At 54.0% G+C, this 25,159-nt stretch overlaps 22 non-coding genes and 6 pseudogenes across 22 annotated transcripts; all 28 read right to left on the bottom strand.

Annotated features, from left to right (window-relative positions):
* Positions 1 to 83: 83 nt before the first annotated feature.
* Positions 84 to 202, bottom strand: LOC143783843 (5S ribosomal RNA). The gene has a single exon (XR_013217508.1). It is a non-coding gene; the product is annotated as a 5S ribosomal RNA (ribosomal RNA).
* A 206-nt stretch (positions 203 to 408) lies between these two features.
* Positions 409 to 528, bottom strand: LOC143783852 (5S ribosomal RNA). Its single transcript, XR_013217517.1, has one exon. It is a non-coding gene; the product is annotated as a 5S ribosomal RNA (ribosomal RNA).
* Positions 529 to 1,934: 1,406 nt separating this feature from the next.
* Positions 1,935 to 2,053, bottom strand: LOC143783806 (5S ribosomal RNA). Its single transcript, XR_013217474.1, has one exon. It is a non-coding gene; the product is annotated as a 5S ribosomal RNA (ribosomal RNA).
* A 206-nt stretch (positions 2,054 to 2,259) lies between these two features.
* LOC143783851 (5S ribosomal RNA) lies at positions 2,260 to 2,379 on the bottom strand. Its single transcript, XR_013217516.1, has one exon. It is a non-coding gene; the product is annotated as a 5S ribosomal RNA (ribosomal RNA).
* A 1,406-nt stretch (positions 2,380 to 3,785) lies between these two features.
* Positions 3,786 to 3,904, bottom strand: LOC143783796 (5S ribosomal RNA). The gene has a single exon (XR_013217464.1). It is a non-coding gene; the product is annotated as a 5S ribosomal RNA (ribosomal RNA).
* A 221-nt stretch (positions 3,905 to 4,125) lies between these two features.
* Positions 4,126 to 4,245, bottom strand: LOC143783850 (5S ribosomal RNA). Its single transcript, XR_013217515.1, has one exon. It is a non-coding gene; the product is annotated as a 5S ribosomal RNA (ribosomal RNA).
* Positions 4,246 to 5,651: 1,406 nt separating this feature from the next.
* LOC143783805 (5S ribosomal RNA) lies at positions 5,652 to 5,770 on the bottom strand. Its single transcript, XR_013217473.1, has one exon. It is a non-coding gene; the product is annotated as a 5S ribosomal RNA (ribosomal RNA).
* A 206-nt stretch (positions 5,771 to 5,976) lies between these two features.
* On the bottom strand, positions 5,977 to 6,096 carry LOC143783849 (5S ribosomal RNA). The gene has a single exon (XR_013217514.1). It is a non-coding gene; the product is annotated as a 5S ribosomal RNA (ribosomal RNA).
* Positions 6,097 to 7,502: 1,406 nt separating this feature from the next.
* LOC143783795 (5S ribosomal RNA) lies at positions 7,503 to 7,621 on the bottom strand. Its single transcript, XR_013217463.1, has one exon. It is a non-coding gene; the product is annotated as a 5S ribosomal RNA (ribosomal RNA).
* Positions 7,622 to 7,842: 221 nt separating this feature from the next.
* On the bottom strand, positions 7,843 to 7,962 carry LOC143783848 (5S ribosomal RNA). The gene has a single exon (XR_013217513.1). It is a non-coding gene; the product is annotated as a 5S ribosomal RNA (ribosomal RNA).
* A 1,405-nt stretch (positions 7,963 to 9,367) lies between these two features.
* On the bottom strand, positions 9,368 to 9,486 carry LOC143783831 (5S ribosomal RNA). The gene has a single exon (XR_013217497.1). It is a non-coding gene; the product is annotated as a 5S ribosomal RNA (ribosomal RNA).
* Positions 9,487 to 9,692: 206 nt separating this feature from the next.
* On the bottom strand, positions 9,693 to 9,812 carry LOC143783847 (5S ribosomal RNA). Its single transcript, XR_013217512.1, has one exon. It is a non-coding gene; the product is annotated as a 5S ribosomal RNA (ribosomal RNA).
* A 1,406-nt stretch (positions 9,813 to 11,218) lies between these two features.
* Positions 11,219 to 11,337, bottom strand: LOC143783820 (5S ribosomal RNA). Its single transcript, XR_013217487.1, has one exon. It is a non-coding gene; the product is annotated as a 5S ribosomal RNA (ribosomal RNA).
* A 206-nt stretch (positions 11,338 to 11,543) lies between these two features.
* Positions 11,544 to 11,663, bottom strand: LOC143783846 (5S ribosomal RNA). Its single transcript, XR_013217511.1, has one exon. It is a non-coding gene; the product is annotated as a 5S ribosomal RNA (ribosomal RNA).
* Positions 11,664 to 13,068: 1,405 nt separating this feature from the next.
* LOC143783808 (5S ribosomal RNA) lies at positions 13,069 to 13,187 on the bottom strand. The gene has a single exon (XR_013217476.1). It is a non-coding gene; the product is annotated as a 5S ribosomal RNA (ribosomal RNA).
* Positions 13,188 to 13,393: 206 nt separating this feature from the next.
* LOC143784059 (5S ribosomal RNA) lies at positions 13,394 to 13,503 on the bottom strand (annotated as a pseudogene).
* A 1,405-nt stretch (positions 13,504 to 14,908) lies between these two features.
* LOC143784050 (5S ribosomal RNA) lies at positions 14,909 to 15,017 on the bottom strand (annotated as a pseudogene).
* A 206-nt stretch (positions 15,018 to 15,223) lies between these two features.
* On the bottom strand, positions 15,224 to 15,333 carry LOC143784065 (5S ribosomal RNA; annotated as a pseudogene).
* Positions 15,334 to 16,738: 1,405 nt separating this feature from the next.
* Positions 16,739 to 16,857, bottom strand: LOC143783811 (5S ribosomal RNA). The gene has a single exon (XR_013217479.1). It is a non-coding gene; the product is annotated as a 5S ribosomal RNA (ribosomal RNA).
* A 206-nt stretch (positions 16,858 to 17,063) lies between these two features.
* Positions 17,064 to 17,183, bottom strand: LOC143783845 (5S ribosomal RNA). Its single transcript, XR_013217510.1, has one exon. It is a non-coding gene; the product is annotated as a 5S ribosomal RNA (ribosomal RNA).
* Positions 17,184 to 18,588: 1,405 nt separating this feature from the next.
* On the bottom strand, positions 18,589 to 18,707 carry LOC143783797 (5S ribosomal RNA). Its single transcript, XR_013217465.1, has one exon. It is a non-coding gene; the product is annotated as a 5S ribosomal RNA (ribosomal RNA).
* Positions 18,708 to 18,913: 206 nt separating this feature from the next.
* Positions 18,914 to 19,033, bottom strand: LOC143783844 (5S ribosomal RNA). The gene has a single exon (XR_013217509.1). It is a non-coding gene; the product is annotated as a 5S ribosomal RNA (ribosomal RNA).
* Positions 19,034 to 20,438: 1,405 nt separating this feature from the next.
* LOC143783785 (5S ribosomal RNA) lies at positions 20,439 to 20,557 on the bottom strand. The gene has a single exon (XR_013217454.1). It is a non-coding gene; the product is annotated as a 5S ribosomal RNA (ribosomal RNA).
* Positions 20,558 to 20,763: 206 nt separating this feature from the next.
* Positions 20,764 to 20,873, bottom strand: LOC143784058 (5S ribosomal RNA; annotated as a pseudogene).
* Positions 20,874 to 22,278: 1,405 nt separating this feature from the next.
* Positions 22,279 to 22,387, bottom strand: LOC143784049 (5S ribosomal RNA; annotated as a pseudogene).
* A 206-nt stretch (positions 22,388 to 22,593) lies between these two features.
* Positions 22,594 to 22,703, bottom strand: LOC143784063 (5S ribosomal RNA; annotated as a pseudogene).
* A 1,405-nt stretch (positions 22,704 to 24,108) lies between these two features.
* LOC143783810 (5S ribosomal RNA) lies at positions 24,109 to 24,227 on the bottom strand. The gene has a single exon (XR_013217478.1). It is a non-coding gene; the product is annotated as a 5S ribosomal RNA (ribosomal RNA).
* Positions 24,228 to 24,433: 206 nt separating this feature from the next.
* On the bottom strand, positions 24,434 to 24,553 carry LOC143783842 (5S ribosomal RNA). The gene has a single exon (XR_013217507.1). It is a non-coding gene; the product is annotated as a 5S ribosomal RNA (ribosomal RNA).
* Positions 24,554 to 25,159: the final 606 nt, after the last annotated feature.

Raw genomic sequence — 25,159 nt, 5'->3', positions numbered from 1 at the left:
AGCATGTGTGCCCTTGTGAAAGGGAATGGAAAAAAGGCATAGAGGAGAGTGACCCCTGCTGGTGGAAGGAAGGAAAAAGCAAAAGCCTACAGCACCTGGTATTCCCAGGCGGTCTCCCATCCAAGTACTAACCAGGCCCGACCCTGCTTAGCTTCCGAGATCAGACGAGATCGGGCGTGTTCAGGGTGGTGTGGCCGTAGGCAGAGACAAGCCTCTCACTTGCTGCTTTTCTACTTTGCACTCTGGCTGCCCTGTCCTGTCCAGTCCAGTGCTCAGCAAGAGGCCCTTTTGTGCTTTCCTTTCTCTTCACGGACTTGTGGGGCTTGGGGCTTCCAGCCTCTAGGTTGCTTAAGGTCGGTGTCTGGCAAGGAGCCGCTCTATACTAGCCGAGCAAGATGTCATCAAAACTGTCTACAGCACCTGGTGTTCCCAGGAGGTCTCCCATCCAAGTACTGTCCAAGCCCAGCCCTGCTTTGCTTCCGAGATCGGACGAGATCGGGCGTATCCAGGGTGGTGTGGCCAGTAGACGCTGCTTGGCCCATCGCCTGGCCAGCCTTCCTCAGGCTCGCGTGGTGGCGAGAACTCTGACCATGTGGAGGCGGGCTCCGAAGGGCCCATGCAAAGGCTGGGCTGCCCCTATAGGCGTTGTTTGTTTTGCAGTGAAACACCTGCCGCAGCAGGGCCTGAGCATCAGGTGTCTTTAAAAATGGCGCGACGCAGGGTCTCCTGCAGGCTAAAGGTACCGTCACATTAAGCGACTTAACAACGATAACGATAGCGATCTGTGACGTTGCAGCGTCCTGGATAGCGATATCGTTGTGTTTGACACGCAGCAGCGATCTGGATCCTGCTGTGATATCGCTGGTCGTTGCTGAAAGTCCAGAACTTTATTTGGTCGTCAGATCGGCGTGTATCGTCGTGTTTGACAGCAAAAGCAACGATGCCAGCAATGTTTTACAATGGTAACCAGGGCAAATATCGAGTTACTAAGCGCAGGGCCGCGCTTAGTAACCCGATATTTACCCTGGTTACCATTGTAAAAGTAAAAAAAAAACACTACATACTCACCCTCTGATGTCTGTCACGTCCCCCGGCGTCCGCGCTGCTGCTCATAGCTTTCTGCACTGACTGTGTCAGTGCCGGCCGGAAAGCAAAGCACAGCGGTGACGTCACCGCTGTGCTTTAGGGCCGGCGCTTACACAGTGCAGGGAAGCGGACGCCGGGGGACGCGGCAGACACTGGAATGTAAGTATGTACTGTTTTTTTTTTTTTACATTTACACTGGTAACCAGGGTAAACATCGGGTTACTAAGCGCGGCCCTGCGCTTAGTAACCCGATGTTTACCCTGGTTACCCGGGGACTTCGGCATCGTTGGTCACTGGAGAGCTGTCTGTGTGACAGCTCTCCAGCGACCACACAGCGACGCTGCAGCGATCGGCATCGTTGTCGATATCGCTGCAGCGTCGCTTAATGTGACGGTACCTTTAACCATTCATCTGGGGGGGGGGGACGTGACAGAAAGAGCAAGCTGGAGCAGCAACTTGAGGTGGATCGAGACGTCCAGGAGCGAATGAAGGAAGAGGGTGAGATGGTTGCGAGTGACTGTGAGCTGCTCTTCAGGGGAGTCGTGTTGCCTGCAAAGGTGTTCTGCTTGCTTCGGCCTGTAAACTGGCCACCAGGTTGCCGGCGGTTGCTTCCAAGCCCGCAGGAGGCGCTGGTCCTGTTGAAAAGAAGCCTAGTATTAAAAGTAAATAAGCAACAATGCTGGAGGCCCACGGTGATGAGAAGGATGCTGGCATTTTGCAAGGATGGAATAGCGCAAGAGTGAAAGCAAATGACAAGAAGAAAGAAGCATGTGTGCCCTTGTGAAAGGGAATGGAAAAAAGGCATAGAGGAGAGTGACCCCTGCTGGTGGAAGGAAGGAAAAAGCAAAAGCCTACAGCACCTGGTATTCCCAGGCGGTCTCCCATCCAAGTACTAACCAGGCCTGACCCTGCTTAGCTTCCGAGATCAGACGAGATCGGGCGTGTTCAGGGTGGTGTGGCCGTAGGCAGAGACAAGCCTCTCACTTGCTGCTTTTCTACTTTGCACTCTGGCTGCCCTGTCCTGTCCAGTCCAGTGCTCAGCAAGAGGCCCTTTTGTGCTTTCCTTTCTCTTCACGGACTTGTGGGGCTTGGGGCTTCCAGCCTCTAGGTTACTTAAGGTCGGTGTCTGGCAAGGAGCCGCTCTATACTAGCCGAGCAAGATGTCATCAAAACTGTCTACAGCACCTGGTGTTCCCAGGAGGTCTCCCATCCAAGTACTGTCCAAGCCCAGCCCTGCTTTGCTTCCGAGATCGGACGAGATCGGGCGTATCCAGGGTGGTGTGGCCAGTAGACGCGGCTTGGCCCATCGCCTGGCCAGCCTTCCTCAGGCTCGCGTGGTGGCGAGAACTCTGACCATGTGGAGGCGGGCTCCGAAGGGCCCATGCAAAGGCTGGGCTGCCCCTATAGGCGTTGTTTGTTTTGCAGTGAAACACCTGCCGCAGCAGGGCCTGAGCATCAGGTGTCTTTAAAAATGGCTCGACGCAGGGTCTCCTGCAGGCTAAAGGTACCGTCACATTAAGCGACTTAACAACGATAACGATAGCGATCTGTGACGTTGCAGCGTCCTGGATAGCGATATCGTTGTGTTTGACACGCAGCAGCGATCTGGATCCTGCTGTGATATCGCTGGTCGTTGCTGAAAGTCCAGAACTTTATTTGGTCGTCAGATCGGCGTGTATCGTCGTGTTTGACAGCAAAAGCAACGATGCCAGCAATGTTTTACAATGGTAACCAGGGCAAATATCGAGTTACTAAGCGCAGGGCCGCGCTTAGTAACACGATATTTACCCTGGTTACCATTGTAAAAGTAAAAAAAAAACACTACATACTCACCCTCTGATGTCTGTCACGTCCCCCGGCGTCCGCGCTGCTGCTCATAGCTTTCTGCACTGACTGTGTCAGTGCCGGCCGGAAAGCAAAGCACAGCGGTGACGTCACCGCTGTGCTTTAGGGCCGGCGATTACTCAGTGCAGGGAAGCGGACGCCGGGGGACGCGGCAGACACTGGAATGTAAGTATGTACTGTTTTTTTTTTTTACATTTACACTGGTAACCAGGGTAAACATCGGGTTACTAAGCGCGGCCCTGCGCTTAGTAACCCGATGTTTACCCTGGTTACCCGGGGACTTCGGCATCGTTGGTCACTGGAGAGCTGTCTGTGTGACAGCTCTCCAGCGACCACACAGCGACGCTGCAGCGATCGGCATCGTTGTCGATATCGCTGCAGCGTCGCTTAATGTGACGGTACCTTTAACCATTCATCTGGGGGGGGGGGGACGTGACAGAAAGAGCAAGCTGGAGCAGCAACTTGAGGTGGATCGAGACGTCCAGGAGCGAATGAAGGAAGAGGGTGAGATGGTTGCGAGTGACTGTGAGCTGCTCTTCAGGGGAGTCGTGTTGCCTGCAAAGGTGTTCTGCTTGCTTCGGCCTGTAAACTGGCCACCAGGTTGCCGGCGGTTGCTTCCAAGCCCGCAGGAGGCGCTGGTCCTGTTGAAAAGAAGCCTAGTATTAAAAGTAAATAAGCAACAATGCTGGAGGCCCACGGTGATGAGAAGGATGCTGGCATTTTGCAAGGATGGAATAGCGCAAGAGTGAAAGCAAATGACAAGAAGAAAGAAGCATGTGTGCCCTTGTGAAAGGGAATGGAAAAAAGGCATAGAGGAGAGTGACCCCTGCTGGTGGAAGGAAGGAAAAAGCAAAAGCCTACAGCACCTGGTATTCCCAGGCGGTCTCCCATCCAAGTACTAACCAGGACCGACCCTGCTTAGCTTCCGAGATCAGACGAGATCGGGCGTGTTCAGGGTGGTGTGGCCGTAGGCAGAGACAAGCCTCTCACTTGCTGCTTTTCTACTTTGCACTCTGGCTGCCCTGTCCTGTCCAGTCCAGTCCAGTCCAGTCCAGTGCTCAGCAAGAGGCCCTTTTGTGCTTTCCTTTCTCTTCACGGACTTGTGGGGCTTGGGGCTTCCAGCCTCTAGGTTGCTTAAGGTCGGTGTCTGGCAAGGAGCCGCTCTATACTAGCCGAGCAAGATGTCATCAAAACTGTCTACAGCACCTGGTGTTCCCAGGAGGTCTCCCATCCAAGTACTGTCCAAGCCCAGCCCTGCTTTGCTTCCGAGATCGGACGAGATCGGGCGTATCCAGGGTGGTGTGGCCAGTAGACGCTGCTTGGCCCATCGCCTGGCCAGCCTTCCTCAGGCTCGCGTGGTGGCGAGAACTCTGACCATGTGGAGGCGGGCTCCGAAGGGCCCATGCAAAGGCTGGGCTGCCCCTATAGGCGTTGTTTGTTTTGCAGTGAAACACCTGCCGCAGCAGGGCCTGAGCATCAGGTGTCTTTAAAAATGGCTCGACGCAGGGTCTCCTGCAGGCTAAAGGTACCGTCACATTAAGCGACTTAACAACGATAACGATAGCGATCTGTGACGTTGCAGCGTCCTGGATAGCGATATCGTTGTGTTTGACACGCAGCAGCGATCTGGATCCTGCTGTGATATCGCTGGTCGTTGCTGAAAGTCCAGAACTTTATTTGGTCGTCAGATCGGCGTGTATCGTCGTGTTTGACAGCAAAAGCAACGATGCCAGCAATGTTTTACAATGGTAACCAGGGCAAATATCGAGTTACTAAGCGCAGGGCCGCGCTTAGTAACCCGATATTTACCCTGGTTACCATTGTAAAAGTAAAAAAAAAACACTACATACTCACCCTCTGATGTCTGTCACGTCCCCCGGCGTCCGCGCTGCTGCTCATAGCTTTCTGCACTGACTGTGTCAGTGCCGGCCGGAAAGCAAAGCACAGCGGTGACGTCACCGCTGTGCTTTAGGGCCGGCGCTTACACAGTGCAGGGAAGCGGACGCCGGGGGACGCGGCAGACACTGGAATGTAAGTATGTACTGTTTTTTTTTTTTTACATTTACACTGGTAACCAGGGTAAACATCGGGTTACTAAGCGCGGCCCTGCGCTTAGTAACCCGATGTTTACCCTGGTTACCCGGGGACTTCGGCATCGTTGGTCACTGGAGAGCTGTCTGTGTGACAGCTCTCCAGCGACCACACAGCGACGCTGCAGCGATCGGCATCGTTGTCGATATCGCTGCAGCGTCGCTTAATGTGACGGTACCTTTAACCATTCATCTGGGGGGGGGGGACGTGACAGAAAGAGCAAGCTGGAGCAGCAACTTGAGGTGGATCGAGACGTCCAGGAGCGAATGAAGGAAGAGGGTGAGATGGTTGCGAGTGACTGTGAGCTGCTCTTCAGGGGAGTCGTGTTGCCTGCAAAGGTGTTCTGCTTGCTTCGGCCTGTAAACTGGCCACCAGGTTGCCGGCGGTTGCTTCCAAGCCCGCAGGAGGCGCTGGTCCTGTTGAAAAGAAGCCTAGTATTAAAAGTAAATAAGCAACAATGCTGGAGGCCCACGGTGATGAGAAGGATGCTGGCATTTTGCAAGGATGGAATAGCGCAAGAGTGAAAGCAAATGACAAGAAGAAAGAAGCATGTGTGCCCTTGTGAAAGGGAATGGAAAAAAGGCATAGAGGAGAGTGACCCCTGCTGGTGGAAGGAAGGAAAAAGCAAAAGCCTACAGCACCTGGTATTCCCAGGCGGTCTCCCATCCAAGTACTAACCAGGCCTGACCCTGCTTAGCTTCCGAGATCAGACGAGATCGGGCGTGTTCAGGGTGGTGTGGCCGTAGGCAGAGACAAGCCTCTCACTTGCTGCTTTTCTACTTTGCACTCTGGCTGCCCTGTCCTGTCCAGTCCAGTGCTCAGCAAGAGGCCCTTTTGTGCTTTCCTTTCTCTTCACGGACTTGTGGGGCTTGGGGCTTCCAGCCTCTAGGTTACTTAAGGTCGGTGTCTGGCAAGGAGCCGCTCTATACTAGCCGAGCAAGATGTCATCAAAACTGTCTACAGCACCTGGTGTTCCCAGGAGGTCTCCCATCCAAGTACTGTCCAAGCCCAGCCCTGCTTTGCTTCCGAGATCGGACGAGATCGGGCGTATCCAGGGTGGTGTGGCCAGTAGACGCGGCTTGGCCCATCGCCTGGCCAGCCTTCCTCAGGCTCGCGTGGTGGCGAGAACTCTGACCATGTGGAGGCGGGCTCCGAAGGGCCCATGCAAAGGCTGGGCTGCCCCTATAGGCGTTGTTTGTTTTGCAGTGAAACACCTGCCGCAGCAGGGCCTGAGCATCAGGTGTCTTTAAAAATGGCTCGACGCAGGGTCTCCTGCAGGCTAAAGGTACCGTCACATTAAGCGACTTAACAACGATAACGATAGCGATCTGTGACGTTGCAGCGTCCTGGATAGCGATATCGTTGTGTTTGACACGCAGCAGCGATCTGGATCCTGCTGTGATATCGCTGGTCGTTGCTGAAAGTCCAGAACTTTATTTGGTCGTCAGATCGGCGTGTATCGTCGTGTTTGACAGCAAAAGCAACGATGCCAGCAATGTTTTACAATGGTAACCAGGGCAAATATCGAGTTACTAAGCGCAGGGCCGCGCTTAGTAACACGATATTTACCCTGGTTACCATTGTAAAAGTAAAAAAAAAACACTACATACTCACCCTCTGATGTCTGTCACGTCCCCCGGCGTCCGCGCTGCTGCTCATAGCTTTCTGCACTGACTGTGTCAGTGCCGGCCGGAAAGCAAAGCACAGCGGTGACGTCACCGCTGTGCTTTAGGGCCGGCGATTACTCAGTGCAGGGAAGCGGACGCCGGGGGACGCGGCAGACACTGGAATGTAAGTATGTACTGTTTTTTTTTTTTACATTTACACTGGTAACCAGGGTAAACATCGGGTTACTAAGCGCGGCCCTGCGCTTAGTAACCCGATGTTTACCCTGGTTACCCGGGGACTTCGGCATCGTTGGTCACTGGAGAGCTGTCTGTGTGACAGCTCTCCAGCGACCACACAGCGACGCTGCAGCGATCGGCATCGTTGTCGATATCGCTGCAGCGTCGCTTAATGTGACGGTACCTTTAACCATTCATCTGGGGGGGGGGGGACGTGACAGAAAGAGCAAGCTGGAGCAGCAACTTGAGGTGGATCGAGACGTCCAGGAGCGAATGAAGGAAGAGGGTGAGATGGTTGCGAGTGACTGTGAGCTGCTCTTCAGGGGAGTCGTGTTGCCTGCAAAGGTGTTCTGCTTGCTTCGGCCTGTAAACTGGCCACCAGGTTGCCGGCGGTTGCTTCCAAGCCCGCAGGAGGCGCTGGTCCTGTTGAAAAGAAGCCTAGTATTAAAAGTAAATAAGCAACAATGCTGGAGGCCCACGGTGATGAGAAGGATGCTGGCATTTTGCAAGGATGGAATAGCGCAAGAGTGAAAGCAAATGACAAGAAGAAAGAAGCATGTGTGCCCTTGTGAAAGGGAATGGAAAAAAGGCATAGAGGAGAGTGACCCCTGCTGGTGGAAGGAAGGAAAAAGCAAAAGCCTACAGCACCTGGTATTCCCAGGCGGTCTCCCATCCAAGTACTAACCAGGACCGACCCTGCTTAGCTTCCGAGATCAGACGAGATCGGGCGTGTTCAGGGTGGTGTGGCCGTAGGCAGAGACAAGCCTCTCACTTGCTGCTTTTCTACTTTGCACTCTGGCTGCCCTGTCCTGTCCAGTCCAGTCCAGTCCAGTCCAGTGCTCAGCAAGAGGCCCTTTTGTGCTTTCCTTTCTCTTCACGGACTTGTGGGGCTTGGGGCTTCCAGCCTCTAGGTTGCTTAAGGTCGGTGTCTGGCAAGGAGCCGCTCTATACTAGCCGAGCAAGATGTCATCAAAACTGTCTACAGCACCTGGTGTTCCCAGGAGGTCTCCCATCCAAGTACTGTCCAAGCCCAGCCCTGCTTTGCTTCCGAGATCGGACGAGATCGGGCGTATCCAGGGTGGTGTGGCCAGTAGACGCTGCTTGGCCCATCGCCTGGCCAGCCTTCCTCAGGCTCGCGTGGTGGCGAGAACTCTGACCATGTGGAGGCGGGCTCCGAAGGGCCCATGCAAAGGCTGGGCTGCCCCTATAGGCGTTGTTTGTTTTGCAGTGAAACACCTGCCGCAGCAGGGCCTGAGCATCAGGTGTCTTTAAAAATGGCTCGACGCAGGGTCTCCTGCAGGCTAAAGGTACCGTCACATTAAGCGACTTAACAACGATAACGATAGCGATCTGTGACGTTGCAGCGTCCTGGATAGCGATATCGTTGTGTTTGACACGCAGCAGCGATCTGGATCCTGCTGTGATATCGCTGGTCGTTGCTGAAAGTCCAGAACTTTATTTGGTCGTCAGATCGGCGTGTATCGTCGTGTTTGACAGCAAAAGCAACGATGCCAGCAATGTTTTACAATGGTAACCAGGGCAAATATCGAGTTACTAAGCGCAGGGCCGCGCTTAGTAACCCGATATTTACCCTGGTTACCATTGTAAAAGTAAAAAAAAAACACTACATACTCACCCTCTGATGTCTGTCACGTCCCCCGGCGTCCGCGCTGCTGCTCATAGCTTTCTGCACTGACTGTGTCAGTGCCGGCCGGAAAGCAAAGCACAGCGGTGACGTCACCGCTGTGCTTTAGGGCCGGCGCTTACACAGTGCAGGGAAGCGGACGCCGGGGGACGCGGCAGACACTGGAATGTAAGTATGTACTGTTTTTTTTTTTTTACATTTACACTGGTAACCAGGGTAAACATCGGGTTACTAAGCGCGGCCCTGCGCTTAGTAACCCGATGTTTACCCTGGTTACCCGGGGACTTCGGCATCGTTGGTCACTGGAGAGCTGTCTGTGTGACAGCTCTCCAGCGACCACACAGCGACGCTGCAGCGATCGGCATCGTTGTCGATATCGCTGCAGCGTCGCTTAATGTGACGGTACCTTTAACCATTCATCTGGGGGGGGGGACGTGACAGAAAGAGCAAGCTGGAGCAGCAACTTGAGGTGGATCGAGACGTCCAGGAGCGAATGAAGGAAGAGGGTGAGATGGTTGCGAGTGACTGTGAGCTGCTCTTCAGGGGAGTCGTGTTGCCTGCAAAGGTGTTCTGCTTGCTTCGGCCTGTAAACTGGCCACCAGGTTGCCGGCGGTTGCTTCCAAGCCCGCAGGAGGCGCTGGTCCTGTTGAAAAGAAGCCTAGTATTAAAAGTAAATAAGCAACAATGCTGGAGGCCCACGGTGATGAGAAGGATGCTGGCATTTTGCAAGGATGGAATAGCGCAAGAGTGAAAGCAAATGACAAGAAGAAAGAAGCATGTGTGCCCTTGTGAAAGGGAATGGAAAAAAGGCATAGAGGAGAGTGACCCCTGCTGGTGGAAGGAAGGAAAAAGCAAAAGCCTACAGCACCTGGTATTCCCAGGCGGTCTCCCATCCAAGTACTAACCAGGCCCGACCCTGCTTAGCTTCCGAGATCAGACGAGATCGGGCGTGTTCAGGGTGGTGTGGCCGTAGGCAGAGACAAGCCTCTCACTTGCTGCTTTTCTACTTTGCACTCTGGCTGCCCTGTCCTGTCCAGTCCAGTGCTCAGCAAGAGGCCCTTTTGTGCTTTCCTTTCTCTTCACGGACTTGTGGGGCTTGGGGCTTCCAGCCTCTAGGTTGCTTAAGGTCGGTGTCTGGCAAGGAGCCGCTCTATACTAGCCGAGCAAGATGTCATCAAAACTGTCTACAGCACCTGGTGTTCCCAGGAGGTCTCCCATCCAAGTACTGTCCAAGCCCAGCCCTGCTTTGCTTCCGAGATCGGACGAGATCGGGCGTATCCAGGGTGGTGTGGCCAGTAGACGCTGCTTGGCCCATCGCCTGGCCAGCCTTCCTCAGGCTCGCGTGGTGGCGAGAACTCTGACCATGTGGAGGCGGGCTCCGAAGGGCCCATGCAAAGGCTGGGCTGCCCCTATAGGCGTTGTTTGTTTTGCAGTGAAACACCTGCCGCAGCAGGGCCTGAGCATCAGGTGTCTTTAAAAATGGCTCGACGCAGGGTCTCCTGCAGGCTAAAGGTACCGTCACATTAAGCGACTTAACAACGATAACGATAGCGATCTGTGACGTTGCAGCGTCCTGGATAGCGATATCGTTGTGTTTGACACGCAGCAGCGATCTGGATCCTGCTGTGATATCGCTGGTCGTTGCTGAAAGTCCAGAACTTTATTTGGTCGTCAGATCGGCGTGTATCGTCGTGTTTGACAGCAAAAGCAACGATGCCAGCAATGTTTTACAATGGTAACCAGGGCAAATATCGAGTTACTAAGCGCAGGGCCGCGCTTAGTAACCCGATATTTACCCTGGTTACCATTGTAAAAGTAAAAAAAAAACACTACATACTCACCCTCTGATGTCTGTCACGTCCCCCGGCGTCCGCGCTGCTGCTCATAGCTTTCTGCACTGACTGTGTCAGTGCCGGCCGGAAAGCAAAGCACAGCGGTGACGTCACCGCTGTGCTTTAGGGCCGGCGCTTACACAGTGCAGGGAAGCGGACGCCGGGGGACGCGGCAGACACTGGAATGTAAGTATGTACTGTTTTTTTTTTTTTACATTTACACTGGTAACCAGGGTAAACATCGGGTTACTAAGCGCGGCCCTGCGCTTAGTAACCCGATGTTTACCCTGGTTACCCGGGGACTTCGGCATCGTTGGTCACTGGAGAGCTGTCTGTGTGACAGCTCTCCAGCGACCACACAGCGACGCTGCAGCGATCGGCATCGTTGTCGATATCGCTGCAGCGTCGCTTAATGTGACGGTACCTTTAACCATTCATCTGGGGGGGGGGGACGTGACAGAAAGAGCAAGCTGGAGCAGCAACTTGAGGTGGATCGAGACGTCCAGGAGCGAATGAAGGAAGAGGGTGAGATGGTTGCGAGTGACTGTGAGCTGCTCTTCAGGGGAGTCGTGTTGCCTGCAAAGGTGTTCTGCTTGCTTCGGCCTGTAAACTGGCCACCAGGTTGCCGGCGGTTGCTTCCAAGCCCGCAGGAGGCGCTGGTCCTGTTGAAAAGAAGCCTAGTATTAAAAGTAAATAAGCAACAATGCTGGAGGCCCACGGTGATGAGAAGGATGCTGGCAGTTTGCAAGGATGGAATAGCGCAAGAGTGAAAGCAAATGACAAGAAGAAAGAAGCATGTGTGCCCTTGTGAAAGGGAATGGAAAAAAGGCATAGAGGAGAGTGACCCCTGCTGGTGGAAGGAAGGAAAAAGCAAAAGCCTACAGCACCTGGTATTCCCAGGCGGTCTCCCATCCAAGTACTAACCAGGCCCGACCCTGCTTAGCTTCCGAGATCAGACGAGATCGGGCGTGTTCAGGGTGGTGTGGCCGTAGGCAGAGACAAGCCTCTCACTTGCTGCTTTTCTACTTTGCACTCTGGCTGCCCTGTCCTGTCCAGTCCAGTGCTCAGCAAGAGGCTTTTTTGTGCTTTCCTTTCTCTTCACGGACTTGTGGGGCTTGGGGCTTCCAGCCTCTAGGTTGCTTAAGGTCGGTGTCTGGCAAGGAGCCGCTCTATACTAGCCGAGCAAGATGTCATCAAAACTGTCTACAGCACCTGGTGTTCCCAGGAGGTCTCCCATCCAAGTACTGTCCAAGCCCAGCCCTGCTTTGCTTCCGAGATCGGACGAGATCGGGCGTATCCAGGGTGGTGTGGCCAGTAGACGCTGCTTGGCCCATCGCCTGGCCAGCCTTCCTCAGGCTCGCGTGGTGGCGAGAACTCTGACCATGTGGAGGCGGGCTCCGAAGGGCCCATGCAAAGGCTGGGCTGCCCCTATAGGCGTTGTTTGTTTTGCAGTGAAACACCTGCCGCAGCAGGGCCTGAGCATCAGGTGTCTTTAAAAATGGCTCGACGCAGGGTCTCCTGCAGGCTAAAGGTACCGTCACATTAAGCGACTTAACAACGATAACGATAGCGATCTGTGACGTTGCAGCGTCCTGGATAGCGATATCGTTGTGTTTGACACGCAGCAGCGATCTGGATCCTGCTGTGATATCGCTGGTCGTTGCTGAAAGTCCAGAACTTTATTTGGTCGTCAGATCGGCGTGTATCGTCGTGTTTGACAGCAAAAGCAACGATGCCAGCAATGTTTTACAATGGTAACCAGGGCAAATATCGAGTTACTAAGCGCAGGGCCGCGCTTAGTAACACGATATTTACCCTGGTTACCATTGTAAAAGTAAAAAAAAAACACTACATACTCACCCTCTGATGTCTGTCACGTCCCCCGGCGTCCGCGCTGCTGCTCATAGCTTTCTGCACTGACTGTGTCAGTGCCGGCCGGAAAGCAAAGCACAGCGGTGACGTCACCGCTGTGCTTTAGGGCCGGCGCTTACACAGTGCAGGGAAGCGGACGCCGGGGGACGCGGCAGACACTGGAATGTAAGTATGTACTGTTTTTTTTTTTTACATTTACACTGGTAACCAGGGTAAACATCGGGTTACTAAGCGCGGCCCTGCGCTTAGTAACCCGATGTTTACCCTGGTTACCCGGGGACTTCGGCATCGTTGGTCACTGGAGAGCTGTCTGTGTGACAGCTCTCCAGCGACCACACAGCGACGCTGCAGCGATCGGCATCGTTGTCGATATCGCTGCAGCGTCGCTTAATGTGACGGTACCTTTAACCATTCATCTGGGGGGGGGGGACGTGACAGAAAGAGCAAGCTGGAGCAGCAACTTGAGGTGGATCGAGACGTCCAGGAGCGAATGAAGGAAGAGGGTGAGATGGTTGCGAGTGACTGTGAGCTGCTCTTCAGGGGAGTCGTGTTGCCTGCAAAGGTGTTCTGCTTGCTTCGGCCTGTAAACTGGCCACCAGGTTGCCGGCGGTTGCTTCCAAGCCCGCAGGAGGCGCTGGTCCTGTTGAAAAGAAGCCTAGTATTAAAAGTAAATAAGCAACAATGCTGGAGGCCCACGGTGATGAGAAGGATGCTGGCAGTTTGCAAGGATGGAATAGCGCAAGAGTGAAAGCAAATGACAAGAAGAAAGAAGCATGTGTGCCCTTGTGAAAGGGAATGGAAAAAAGGCATAGAGGAGAGTGACCCCTGCTGGTGGAAGGAAGGAAAAAGCAAAAGCCTACAGCACCTGGTATTCCCAGGCGGTCTCCCATCCAAGTACTAACCAGGCCCGACCCTGCTTAGCTTCCGAGATCAGACGAGATCGGGCGTGTTCAGGGTGGTGTGGCCGTAGGCAGAGACAAGCCTCTCACTTGCTGCTTTTCTACTTTGCACTCTGGCTGCCCTGTCCTGTCCAGTCCAGTGCTCAGCAAGAGGCCCTTTTGTGCTTTCCTTTCTCTTCACGGACTTGTGGGGCTTGGGGCTTCCAGCCTCTAGGTTACTTAAGGTCGGTGTCTGGCAAGGAGCCGCTCTATACTAGCCGAGCAAGATGTCATCAAAACTGTCTACAGCACCTGGTGTTCCCAGGAGGTCTCCCATCCAAGTACTGTCCAAGCCCAGCCCTGCTTTGCTTCCGAGATCGGGCGTATCCAGGGTGGTGTGGCCGGTAGACGCGGCTTGGCCCATCGCCTGGCCAGCCTTCCTCAGGCTCGCGTGGTGGCGAGAACTCTGACCATGTGGAGGCGGGCTCCGAAGGGCCCATGCAAAGGCTGGGCTGCCCCTATAGGCGTTGTTTGTTTTGCAGTGAAACACCTGCCGCAGCAGGGCCTGAGCATCAGGTGTCTTTAAAAATGGCTCGACGCAGGGTCTCCTGCAGGCTAAAGGTACCGTCACATTAAGCGACTTAACAACGATAACGATAGCGATCTGTGACGTTGCAGCGTCCTGGATAGCGATATCGTTGTGTTTGACACGCAGCAGCGATCTGGATCCTGCTGTGATATCGCTGGTCGTTGCTGAAAGTCCAGAACTTTATTTGGTCGTCAGATCGGCGTGTATCGTCGTGTTTGACAGCAAAAGCAACGATGCCAGCAATGTTTTACAATGGTAACCAGGGCAAATATCGAGTTACTAAGCGCAGGGCCGCGCTTAGTAACACGATATTTACCCTGGTTACCATTGTAAAAGTAAAAAAAAAACACTACATACTCACCCTCTGATGTCTGTCACGTCCCCCGGCGTCCGCGCTGCTGCTCATAGCTTTCTGCACTGACTGTGTCAGTGCCGGCCGGAAAGCAAAGCACAGCGGTGACGTCACCGCTGTGCTTTAGGGCCGGCGATTACTCAGTGCAGGGAAGCGGACGCCGGGGGACGCGGCAGACACTGGAATGTAAGTATGTACTGTTTTTTTTTTTTTACATTTACACTGGTAACCAGGGTAAACATCGGGTTACTAAGCGCGGCCCTGCGCTTAGTAACCCGATGTTTACCCTGGTTACCCGGGGACTTCGGCATCGTTGGTCACTGGAGAGCTGTCTGTGTGACAGCTCTCCAGCGACCACACAGCGACGCTGCAGCGATCGGCATCGTTGTCGATATCGCTGCAGCGTCGCTTAATGTGACGGTACCTTTAACCATTCATCTGGGGGGGGGGACGTGACAGAAAGAGCAAGCTGGAGCAGCAACTTGAGGTGGATCGAGACGTCCAGGAGCGAATGAAGGAAGAGGGTGAGATGGTTGCGAGTGACTGTGAGCTGCTCTTCAGGGGAGTCGTGTTGCCTGCAAAGGTGTTCTGCTTGCTTCGGCCTGTAAACTGGCCACCAGGTTGCCGGCGGTTGCTTCCAAGCCCGCAGGAGGCGCTGGTCCTGTTGAAAAGAAGCCTAGTATTAAAAGTAAATAAGCAACAATGCTGGAGGCCCACGGTGATGAGAAGGATGCTGGCAGTTTGCAAGGATGGAATAGCGCAAGAGTGAAAGCAAATGACAAGAAGAAAGAAGCATGTGTGCCCTTGTGAAAGGGAATGGAAAAAAGGCATAGAGGAGAGTGACCCCTGCTGGTGGAAGGAAGGAAAAAGCAAAAGCCTACAGCACCTGGTATTCCCAGGCGGTCTCCCATCCAAGTACTAACCAGGCCCGACCCTGCTTAGCTTCCGAGATCAGACGTGTTCAGGGTGGTGTGGCCGTAGGCAGGGACAAGCCTCTCACTTGCTGCTTTTCTACTTTGCACTCTGGCTGCCCTGTCCTGTCCAGTCCAGTGCTCAGCAAGAGGCCCTTTTGTGCTTTCCTTTCTCTTCACGGACTTGTGGGGCTTGGGGCTTCCAGCCTCTAGGTTACTTAAGGTCGGTGTCTGGCAAGGAGCCGCTCTATACTAGCCGAGCAAGATGTCATCAAAACTGTCTACAGCACCTGGTGTACCCAGGAGGTCTCCCATCCAAGTACTGTCCAAGCCCAGCCCTGCTTTGCTTCCGAGATCGGGCGTATCCAGGGTGGTGTGGCCGGTAGACGCGGCTTGGCCCATCGCCTGGCCAGCCTTCCTCAGGCTCGCGTGGTGGCGAGAACTCTGACCATGTGGAGGCGGGCTCCGAAGGGCCCATGCAAAGGCTGGGCTGCCCCTATAGGCGTTGTTTGTTTTGCAGTGAAACACCTGCCGCAGCAGGGCCTGAGCATCAGGTGTCTTTAAAAATGGCTCGACGCAGGGTCTCCTGCAGGCTAAAGGTACCGTCACATTAAGCGACTTAACAACGATAACGATAGCGATCTGTGACGTTGCAGCGTCCTGGATAGCGATATCGTTGTGTTTGACACGCAGCAGCGATCTGGATCCTGCTGTGATATCGCTGGTCGTTGCTGAAAGTCCAGAACTTTATTTGGTCGTCAGATCGGCGTGTATCGTCGTGTTTGACAGCAAAAGCAACGATGCCAGCAATGTTTTACAATGGTAACCAGGGCAAATATCGAGTTACTAAGCGCAGGGCCGCGCTTAGTAACACGATATTTACCCTGGTTACCATTGTAAAAGTAAAAAAAAAACACTACATACTCACCCTCTGATGTCTGTCACGTCCCCCGGCGTCCGCGCTGCTGCTCATAGCTTTCTGCACTGACTGTGTCAGTGCCGGCCGGAAAGCAAAGCACAGCGGTGACGTCACCGCTGTGCTTTAGGGCCGGCGATTACTCAGTGCAGGGAAGCGGACGCCGGGGGACGCGGCAGACACTGGAATGTAAGTATGTACTGTTTTTTTTTTTTACATTTACACTGGTAACCAGGGTAAACATCGGGTTACTAAGCGCGGCCCTGCGCTTAGTAACCCGATGTTTACCCTGGTTACCCGGGGACTTCGGCATCGTTGGTCACTGGAGAGCTGTCTGTGTGACAGCTCTCCAGCGACCACACAGCGACGCTGCAGCGATCGGCATCGTTGTCGATATCGCTGCAGCGTCGCTTAATGTGACGGTACCTTTAACCATTCATCTGGGGGGGGGGGACGTGACAGAAAGAGCAAGCTGGAGCAGCAACTTGAGGTGGATCGAGACGTCCAGGAGCGAATGAAGGAAGAGGGTGAGATGGTTGCGAGTGACTGTGAGCTGCTCTTCAGGGGAGTCGTGTTGCCTGCAAAGGTGTTCTGCTTGCTTCGGCCTGTAAACTGGCCACCAGGTTGCCGGCGGTTGCTTCCAAGCCCGCAGGAGGCGCTGGTCCTGTTGAAAAGAAGCCTAGTATTAAAAGTAAATAAGCAACAATGCTGGAGGCCCACGGTGATGAGAAGGATGCTGGCATTTTGCAAGGATGGAATAGCGCAAGAGTGAAAGCAAATGACAAGAAGAAAGAAGCATGTGTGCCCTTGTGAAAGGGAATGGAAAAAAGGCATAGAGGAGAGTGACCCCTGCTGGTGGAAGGAAGGAAAAAGCAAAAGCCTACAGCACCTGGTATTCCCAGGCGGTCTCCCATTCAAGTACTAACCAGGCCTGACCCTGCTTAGCTTCCGAGATCAGACGAGATCGGGCGTGTTCAGGGTGGTGTGGCCGTAGGCAGAGACAAGCCTCTCACTTGCTGCTTTTCTACTTTGCACTCTGGCTGCCCTGTCCTGTCCAGTCCAGTGCTCAGCAAGAGGCCCTTTTGTGCTTTCCTTTCTCTTCACGGACTTGTGGGGCTTGGGGCTTCCAGCCTCTAGGTTACTTAAGGTCGGTGTCTGGCAAGGAGCCGCTCTATACTAGCCGAGCAAGATGTCATCAAAACTGTCTACAGCACCTGGTGTTCCCAGGAGGTCTCCCATCCAAGTACTGTCCAAGCCCAGCCCTGCTTTGCTTCCGAGATCGGACGAGATCGGGCGTATCCAGGGTGGTGTGGCCAGTAGACGCGGCTTGGCCCATCGCCTGGCCAGCCTTCCTCAGGCTCGCGTGGTGGCGAGAACTCTGACCATGTGGAGGCGGGCTCCGAAGGGCCCATGCAAAGGCTGGGCTGCCCCTATAGGCGTTGTTTGTTTTGCAGTGAAACACCTGCCGCAGCAGGGCCTGAGCATCAGGTGTCTTTAAAAATGGCTCGACGCAGGGTCTCCTGCAGGCTAAAGGTACCGTCACATTAAGCGACTTAACAACGATAACGATAGCGATCTGTGACGTTGCAGCGTCCTGGATAGCGATATCGTTGTGTTTGACACGCAGCAGCGATCTGGATCCTGCTGTGATATCGCTGGTCGTTGCTGAAAGTCCAGAACTTTATTTGGTCGTCAGATCGGCGTGTATCGTCGTGTTTGACAGCAAAAGCAACGATGCCAGCAATGTTTTACAATGGTAACCAGGGCAAATATCGAGTTACTAAGCGCAGGGCCGCGCTTAGTAACACGATATTTACCCTGGTTACCATTGTAAAAGTAAAAAAAAAACACTACATACTCACCCTCTGATGTCTGTCACGTCCCCCGGCGTCCGCGCTGCTGCTCATAGCTTTCTGCACTGACTGTGTCAGTGCCGGCCGGAAAGCAAAGCACAGCGGTGACGTCACCGCTGTGCTTTAGGGCCGGCGATTACTCAGTGCAGGGAAGCGGACGCCGGGGGACGCGGCAGACACTGGAATGTAAGTATGTACTGTTTTTTTTTTTTACATTTACACTGGTAACCAGGGTAAACATCGGGTTACTAAGCGCGGCCCTGCGCTTAGTAACCCGATGTTTACCCTGGTTACCCGGGGACTTCGGCATCGTTGGTCACTGGAGAGCTGTCTGTGTGACAGCTCTCCAGCGACCACACAGCGACGCTGCAGCGATCGGCATCGTTGTCGATATCGCTGCAGCGTCGCTTAATGTGACGGTACCTTTAACCATTCATCTGGGGGGGGGGGACGTGACAGAAAGAGCAAGCTGGAGCAGCAACTTGAGGTGGATCGAGACGTCCAGGAGCGAATGAAGGAAGAGGGTGAGATGGTTGCGAGTGACTGTGAGCTGCTCTTCAGGGGAGTCGTGTTGCCTGCAAAGGTGTTCTGCTTGCTTCGGCCTGTAAACTGGCCACCAGGTTGCCGGCGGTTGCTTCCAAGCCCGCAGGAGGCGCTGGTCCTGTTGAAAAGAAGCCTAGTATTAAAAGTAAATAAGCAACAATGCTGGAGGCCCACGGTGATGAGAAGGATGCTGGCATTTTGCAAGGATGGAATAGCGCAAGAGTGAAAGCAAATGACAAGAAGAAAGAAGCATGTGTGCCCTTGTGAAAGGGAATGGAAAAAAGGCATAGAGGAGAGTGACCCCTGCTGGTGGAAGGAAGGAAAAAGCAAAAGCCTACAGCACCTGGTATTCCCAGGCGGTCTCCCATCCAAGTACTAACCAGGCCCGACCCTGCTTAGCTTCCGAGATCAGACGAGATCGGGCGTGTTCAGGGTGGTGTGGCCGTAGGCAGAGACAAGCCTCTCACTTGCTGCTTTTCTACTTTGCACTCTGGCTGCCCTGTCCTGTCCAGTCCAGTGCTCAGCAAGAGGCCCTTTTGTGCTTTCCTTTCTCTTCACGGACTTGTGGGGCTTGGGGCTTCCAGCCTCTAGGTTGCTTAAGGTCGGTGTCTGGCAAGGAGCCGCTCTATACTAGCCGAGCAAGATGTCATCAAAACTGTCTACAGCACCTGGTGTTCCCAGGAGGTCTCCCATCCAAGTACTGTCCAAGCCCAGCCCTGCTTTGCTTCCGAGATCGGACGAGATCGGGCGTATCCAGGGTGGTGTGGCCAGTAGACGCTGCTTGGCCCATCGCCTGGCCAGCCTTCCTCAGGCTCGCGTGGTGGCGAGAACTCTGACCATGTGGAGGCGGGCTCCGAAGGGCCCATGCAAAGGCTGGGCTGCCCCTATAGGCGTTGTTTGTTTTGCAGTGAAACACCTGCCGCAGCAGGGCCTGAGCATCAGGTGTCTTTAAAAATGGCGCGACGCAGGGTCTCCTGCAGGCTAAAGGTACCGTCACATTAAGCGACTTAACAACGATAACGATAGCGATCTGTGACGTTGCAGCGTCCTGGATAGCGATATCGTTGTGTTTGACACGCAGCAGCGATCTGGATCCTGCTGTGATATCGCTGGTCGTTGCTGAAAGTCCAGAACTTTATTTGGTCGTCAGATCGGCGTGTATCGTCGTGTTTGACAGCAAAAGCAACGATGCCAGCAATGTTTTACAATGGTAACCAGGGCAAATATCGAGTTACTAAGCGCAGGGCCGCGCTTAGTAACCCGATATTTACCCTGGTTACCATTGTAAAAGTAAAAAAAAAACACTACATACTCACCCTCTGATGTCTGTCACGTCCCCCGGCGTCCGCGCTGCTGCTCATAGCTTTCTGCACTGACTGTGTCAGTGCCGGCCGGAAAGCAAAGCACAGCGGTGACGTCACCGCTGTGCTTTAGGGCCGGCGCTTACACAGTGCAGGGAAGCGGACGCCGGGGGACGCGGCAGACACTGGAATGTAAGTATGTACTGTTTTTTTTTTTTACATTTACACTGGTAACCAGGGTAAACATCGGGTTACTAAGCGCGGCCCTGCGCTTAGTAACCCGATGTTTACCCTGGTTACCCGGGGACTTCGGCATCGTTGGTCACTGGAGAGCTGTCTGTGTGACAGCTCTCCAGCGACCACACAGCGACGCTGCAGCGATCGGCATCGTTGTCGATATCGCTGCAGCGTCGCTTAATGTGACGGTACCTTTAACCATTCATCTGGGGGGGGGGGACGTGACAGAAAGAGCAAGCTGGAGCAGCAACTTGAGGTGGATCGAGACGTCCAGGAGCGAATGAAGGAAGAGGGTGAGATGGTTGCGAGTGACTGTGAGCTGCTCTTCAGGGGAGTCGTGTTGCCTGCAAAGGTGTTCTGCTTGCTTCGGCCTGTAAACTGGCCACCAGGTTGCCGGCGGTTGCTTCCAAGCCCGCAGGAGGCGCTGGTCCTGTTGAAAAGAAGCCTAGTATTAAAAGTAAATAAGCAACAATGCTGGAGGCCCACGGTGATGAGAAGGATGCTGGCAGTTTGCAAGGATGGAATAGCGCAAGAGTGAAAGCAAATGACAAGAAGAAAGAAGCATGTGTGCCCTTGTGAAAGGGAATGGAAAAAAGGCATAGAGGAGAGTGACCCCTGCTGGTGGAAGGAAGGAAAAAGCAAAAGCCTACAGCACCTGGTATTCCCAGGCGGTCTCCCATCCAAGTACTAACCAGGCCCGACCCTGCTTAGCTTCCGAGATCAGACGAGATCGGGCGTGTTCAGGGTGGTGTGGCCGTAGGCAGAGACAAGCCTCTCACTTGCTGCTTTTCTACTTTGCACTCTGGCTGCCCTGTCCTGTCCAGTCCAGTGCTCAGCAAGAGGCCCTTTTGTGCTTTCCTTTCTCTTCACGGACTTGTGGGGCTTGGGGCTTCCAGCCTCTAGGTTACTTAAGGTCGGTGTCTGGCAAGGAGCCGCTCTATACTAGCCGAGCAAGATGTCATCAAAACTGTCTACAGCACCTGGTGTTCCCAGGAGGTCTCCCATCCAAGTACTGTCCAAGCCCAGCCCTGCTTTGCTTCCGAGATCGGGCGTATCCAGGGTGGTGTGGCCGGTAGACGCGGCTTGGCCCATCGCCTGGCCAGCCTTCCTCAGGCTCGCGTGGTGGCGAGAACTCTGACCATGTGGAGGCGGGCTCCGAAGGGCCCATGCAAAGGCTGGGCTGCCCCTATAGGCGTTGTTTGTTTTGCAGTGAAACACCTGCCGCAGCAGGGCCTGAGCATCAGGTGTCTTTAAAAATGGCTCGACGCAGGGTCTCCTGCAGGCTAAAGGTACCGTCACATTAAGCGACTTAACAACGATAACGATAGCGATCTGTGACGTTGCAGCGTCCTGGATAGCGATATCGTTGTGTTTGACACGCAGCAGCGATCTGGATCCTGCTGTGATATCGCTGGTCGTTGCTGAAAGTCCAGAACTTTATTTGGTCGTCAGATCGGCGTGTATCGTCGTGTTTGACAGCAAAAGCAACGATGCCAGCAATGTTTTACAATGGTAACCAGGGCAAATATCGAGTTACTAAGCGCAGGGCCGCGCTTAGTAACACGATATTTACCCTGGTTACCATTGTAAAAGTAAAAAAAAAACACTACATACTCACCCTCTGATGTCTGTCACGTCCCCCGGCGTCCGCGCTGCTGCTCATAGCTTTCTGCACTGACTGTGTCAGTGCCGGCCGGAAAGCAAAGCACAGCGGTGACGTCACCGCTGTGCTTTAGGGCCGGCGATTACTCAGTGCAGGGAAGCGGACGCCGGGGGACGCGGCAGACACTGGAATGTAAGTATGTACTGTTTTTTTTTTTTTACATTTACACTGGTAACCAGGGTAAACATCGGGTTACTAAGCGCGGCCCTGCGCTTAGTAACCCGATGTTTACCCTGGTTACCCGGGGACTTCGGCATCGTTGGTCACTGGAGAGCTGTCTGTGTGACAGCTCTCCAGCGACCACACAGCGACGCTGCAGCGATCGGCATCGTTGTCGATATCGCTGCAGCGTCGCTTAATGTGACGGTACCTTTAACCATTCATCTGGGGGGGGGGACGTGACAGAAAGAGCAAGCTGGAGCAGCAACTTGAGGTGGATCGAGACGTCCAGGAGCGAATGAAGGAAGAGGGTGAGATGGTTGCGAGTGACTGTGAGCTGCTCTTCAGGGGAGTCGTGTTGCCTGCAAAGGTGTTCTGCTTGCTTCGGCCTGTAAACTGGCCACCAGGTTGCCGGCGGTTGCTTCCAAGCCCGCAGGAGGCGCTGGTCCTGTTGAAAAGAAGCCTAGTATTAAAAGTAAATAAGCAACAATGCTGGAGGCCCACGGTGATGAGAAGGATGCTGGCAGTTTGCAAGGATGGAATAGCGCAAGAGTGAAAGCAAATGACAAGAAGAAAGAAGCATGTGTGCCCTTGTGAAAGGGAATGGAAAAAAGGCATAGAGGAGAGTGACCCCTGCTGGTGGAAGGAAGGAAAAAGCAAAAGCCTACAGCACCTGGTATTCCCAGGCGGTCTCCCATCCAAGTACTAACCAGGCCCGACCCTGCTTAGCTTCCGAGATCAGACGTGTTCAGGGTGGTGTGGCCGTAGGCAGGGACAAGCCTCTCACTTGCTGCTTTTCTACTTTGCACTCTGGCTGCCCTGTCCTGTCCAGTCCAGTGCTCAGCAAGAGGCCCTTTTGTGCTTTCCTTTCTCTTCACGGACTTGTGGGGCTTGGGGCTTCCAGCCTCTAGGTTACTTAAGGTCGGTGTCTGGCAAGGAGCCGCTCTATACTAGCCGAGCAAGATGTCATCAAAACTGTCTACAGCACCTGGTGTACCCAGGAGGTCTCCCATCCAAGTACTGTCCAAGCCCAGCCCTGCTTTGCTTCCGAGATCGGGCGTATCCAGGGTGGTGTGGCCGGTAGACGCGGCTTGGCCCATCGCCTGGCCAGCCTTCCTCAGGCTCGCGTGGTGGCGAGAACTCTGACCATGTGGAGGCGGGCTCCGAAGGGCCCATGCAAAGGCTGGGCTGCCCCTATAGGCGTTGTTTGTTTTGCAGTGAAACACCTGCCGCAGCAGGGCCTGAGCATCAGGTGTCTTTAAAAATGGCTCGACGCAGGGTCTCCTGCAGGCTAAAGGTACCGTCACATTAAGCGACTTAACAACGATAACGATAGCGATCTGTGACGTTGCAGCGTCCTGGATAGCGATATCGTTGTGTTTGACACGCAGCAGCGATCTGGATCCTGCTGTGATATCGCTGGTCGTTGCTGAAAGTCCAGAACTTTATTTGGTCGTCAGATCGGCGTGTATCGTCGTGTTTGACAGCAAAAGCAACGATGCCAGCAATGTTTTACAATGGTAACCAGGGCAAATATCGAGTTACTAAGCGCAGGGCCGCGCTTAGTAACACGATATTTACCCTGGTTACCATTGTAAAAGTAAAAAAAAAACACTACATACTCACCCTCTGATGTCTGTCACGTCCCCCGGCGTCCGCGCTGCTGCTCATAGCTTTCTGCACTGACTGTGTCAGTGCCGGCCGGAAAGCAAAGCACAGCGGTGACGTCACCGCTGTGCTTTAGGGCCGGCGATTACTCAGTGCAGGGAAGCGGACGCCGGGGGACGCGGCAGACACTGGAATGTAAGTATGTACTGTTTTTTTTTTTTACATTTACACTGGTAACCAGGGTAAACATCGGGTTACTAAGCGCGGCCCTGCGCTTAGTAACCCGATGTTTACCCTGGTTACCCGGGGACTTCGGCATCGTTGGTCACTGGAGAGCTGTCTGTGTGACAGCTCTCCAGCGACCACACAGCGACGCTGCAGCGATCGGCATCGTTGTCGATATCGCTGCAGCGTCGCTTAATGTGACGGTACCTTTAACCATTCATCTGGGGGGGGGGGACGTGACAGAAAGAGCAAGCTGGAGCAGCAACTTGAGGTGGATCGAGACGTCCAGGAGCGAATGAAGGAAGAGGGTGAGATGGTTGCGAGTGACTGTGAGCTGCTCTTCAGGGGAGTCGTGTTGCCTGCAAAGGTGTTCTGCTTGCTTCGGCCTGTAAACTGGCCACCAGGTTGCCGGCGGTTGCTTCCAAGCCCGCAGGAGGCGCTGGTCCTGTTGAAAAGAAGCCTAGTATTAAAAGTAAATAAGCAACAATGCTGGAGGCCCACGGTGATGAGAAGGATGCTGGCATTTTGCAAGGATGGAATAGCGCAAGAGTGAAAGCAAATGACAAGAAGAAAGAAGCATGTGTGCCCTTGTGAAAGGGAATGGAAAAAAGGCATAGAGGAGAGTGACCCCTGCTGGTGGAAGGAAGGAAAAAGCAAAAGCCTACAGCACCTGGTATTCCCAGGCGGTCTCCCATTCAAGTACTAACCAGGCCTGACCCTGCTTAGCTTCCGAGATCAGACGAGATCGGGCGTGTTCAGGGTGGTGTGGCCGTAGGCAGAGACAAGCCTCTCACTTGCTGCTTTTCTACTTTGCACTCTGGCTGCCCTGTCCTGTCCAGTCCAGTGCTCAGCAAGAGGCCCTTTTGTGCTTTCCTTTCTCTTCACGGACTTGTGGGGCTTGGGGCTTCCAGCCTCTAGGTTACTTAAGGTCGGTGTCTGGCAAGGAGCCGCTCTATACTAGCCGAGCAAGATGTCATCAAAACTGTCTACAGCACCTGGTGTTCCCAGGAGGTCTCCCATCCAAGTACTGTCCAAGCCCAGCCCTGCTTTGCTTCCGAGATCGGACGAGATCGGGCGTATCCAGGGTGGTGTGGCCAGTAGACGCGGCTTGGCCCATCGCCTGGCCAGCCTTCCTCAGGCTCGCGTGGTGGCGAGAACTCTGACCATGTGGAGGCGGGCTCCGAAGGGCCCATGCAAAGGCTGGGCTGCCCCTATAGGCGTTGTTTGTTTTGCAGTGAAACACCTGCCGCAGCAGGGCCTGAGCATCAGGTGTCTTTAAAAATGGCTCGACGCAGGGTCTCCTGCAGGCTAAAGGTACCGTCACATTAAGCGACTTAACAACGATAACGATAGCGATCTGTGACGTTGCAGCGTCCTGGATAGCGATATCGTTGTGTTTGACACGCAGCAGCGATCTGGATCCTGCTGTGATATCGCTGGTCGTTGCTGAAAGTCCAGAACTTTATTTGGTCGTCAGATCGGCGTGTATCGTCGTGTTTGACAGCAAAAGCAACGATGCCAGCAATGTTTTACAATGGTAACCAGGGCAAATATCGAGTTACTAAGCGCAGGGCCGCGCTTAGTAACACGATATTTACCCTGGTTACCATTGTAAAAGTAAAAAAAAAACACTACATACTCACCCTCTGATGTCTGTCACGTCCCCCGGCGTCCGCGCTGCTGCTCATAGCTTTCTGCACTGACTGTGT

This window comes from Ranitomeya variabilis, chromosome 6 (genome assembly GCF_051348905.1).
Source record: "Ranitomeya variabilis isolate aRanVar5 chromosome 6, aRanVar5.hap1, whole genome shotgun sequence".
NCBI classification, from domain to species: Eukaryota; Metazoa; Chordata; class Amphibia; order Anura; family Dendrobatidae; genus Ranitomeya; species Ranitomeya variabilis.
Note: the sequence above shows the minus strand (reverse complement) of the source record. Positions and strands in the feature narration are given on the sequence as shown.